We start from the raw sequence: 2,500 nt of genomic DNA, 5'->3' as shown, positions 1-2,500 counted from the left end.
TCGGAGTTCTAGCGGGGCCTCCCCTTGCTTCCAACAACCCAAGAGTCCGTAGTATTCGGAGTTCTAGCGGGACCTCCCCTTGCTTCCAACAACCCAAGAGTCCATAGTATTCGGAGTTCTAGCGGGGCCTCCCCTTGCTTCCAACAACCCAAGAGTCCGTAGTATTCGGAGTTCTAGCGGGGCCTCCCGTTGCTTCCAACAACCCAAGAGTCCATAGTATTCGGAGTTCTCGCGTGGCCTCCCATTGATTCAAACAACCCAAAAGTCCATCTTCTTCGCAGTTCAACATCGCCTCCCTCGTTTCCAACAGGCCCAAAGGTCGTCTTCTTCGCAGATCCACGAAGAGCTCATCACGATTTGCCACATTCCATTTCCCACGGGTTGTCAACAACACTTTCTCACACTTCCCGCAATCGAGTACGTGCATGACATGCCAAAGCACATCTTATTTGCCTTCCATCGCACTCAAGACGACGGGTTGTGGAAGAACGATATTGCTCACAACAAGTTCAAGGACAACGTCTCAATCAAGGGACACAACCGAATTATGTTAACTGGGTCGCTAAAGTAAACCCGAGTTCATATAATGCACCGCATCCAAAAGAACTAGCCACAACACGTGCATCACTGAGATGTTTCACTAGATGGAACACGTGCGTGACATTAGGATCCTCCAACACCTCTTCGTGATGGAAAGATAGAATTCGAAGCAACCACAGAAGTACCGTCTAGTGGGTAGGCAACACAGGGACTGATCAACCAATATCACCCAAGGCAACGGGTGAAAATGGAAGAGATGCATGCTTGACCGTTCGATACGCAAGGCATGGAGCCAGCCAGCAAGTGCATCTCGATTACAACTCACACACCCTCACGTTCGCAAGACACCACACCACAAGACGGTCCACCCCCCACCTACCATGGGCAAGCAAGCAAATGGAAACATCAAGTGACGCATGGTCAAGCATCGCTAGGCATGAAAATAACTTTCCACAATATCCGAGGGACTAGCTGCCGAGCTAACCAACGATCAGTGACGACCGTGTGTTGGTATTAATAAAGCTCAACAACTATGAAGAGGCTAGTTGTGCCATGATAAACATGCTAACGCACGCACCACGTGAGGGGGGAGGCCTCATCAAGCTCCCTTTAAAACCTGCCAGTGTGGAGCTGGCCGGCTCAAGGAGCACTCCCCCCCTATAAGAGGTTAATATGCAAAAGGCAAAATTGTACAAGTAGATACACTTTTTTTGAGCAGACATAAGTCCATATCTCGGGCTACACTTCGAATTTTGATGCGATTTTTTGCAGTAATTCGTAGAATAATGGTATCTCCTTGCTCACCAAATTTCATAATTTTTCTCGAAGGGGAACTATTTTTTTTATTTTTTTTACTTACCGGGTATGTGTAAAATCGGGAAAAATAGAAAAGCACATGTAGACTTCGAATTTCGACCTCATTTTTTCCAGTCCACCACTAAACAATATCAGGAACCTCCCCACCAAATTTCATTCAGTTTGGCCAAGGTCTTAAATTTGACAAATTTTGGCACCAAGCTATCTAGTCGTCGTGCACCGACCAACTTGGCCAAGTGCAAAATGCATCCAATTCAAAACTTTTGTGCACCAACACTTTTACAGTACTCATTTGGGGACATTTGGAGGCCTTTCCAACCCTCACATCTCAAAAACCACGAATTTCATTTTTTCACAAAACTCCCCACCAAGCCTTCTAGCTATGCCGCGGTGCACCGCCAACATTGGCCATGTGCAAAACCCTCCGAACTCAAAACTTTCGTGCACCAAGAATTTCATGGTATTCATTTGGGGACATTTGGAGGCCTTTCCAACCCTCACATCTCAAAAACCACGAATTTCATTTTTTCACAAAACTCCCCACCAAGCCTTCTAGCTATGCCGCGGTGCACCGCCAACATTGGCCATGTGCAAAACCCTCCGAACTCAAAACTTTCGTGCACCAAGAATTTCATGGTATTCATTTGGGGGCATTTGGAGGCCTTTCCAACCCTCACATCTCAAAAACCACGAATTTCATTTTTTCACAAATCTCCCCACCAAGCCATTTAGCTATGCCGTGGTGCACCGCCAACCTTGCCCATGTGCAAAACCCAACCAACTCAAAACTTTCGTGCACCAAGACTTTCATGGTATTCATTTGGGGGCATTTGGAGGCCATTCCAACCCTCACATCTCAAAAACCACGAATTTCATTTTTTCACAAAACTCCCCACCAAGCCATTTAGCTATGCCGTGGTGCACCGCCAACCTTGCCCATGTGCAAAACCCAACCAACTCAAAACTTTCGTGCACCAAGACTTTCATGGTATTCATTTGTGGGCATTTGGAGGCCATTCCAACCCTCACATCTCAAAAACCACGAATTTCATTTTTTCACAAAACTCCCCACCAAGCCATTTAGCTATGCCGTGGTGCACCGACCAACTTGGCCATGTGCAAAACCCAACCAACTCAAAACTTT

This window comes from Vigna unguiculata, unplaced genomic scaffold (assembly GCF_037176805.1).
Source record: "Vigna unguiculata cultivar grain cowpea cultivar isolate G323 ecotype 2 unplaced genomic scaffold, ASM3717680v1 ptg000016l_ERROPOS49310818, whole genome shotgun sequence".
Taxonomy (NCBI): domain Eukaryota; kingdom Viridiplantae; phylum Streptophyta; class Magnoliopsida; order Fabales; family Fabaceae; genus Vigna; species Vigna unguiculata.
This window is presented reverse-complemented; position numbering follows the sequence as displayed.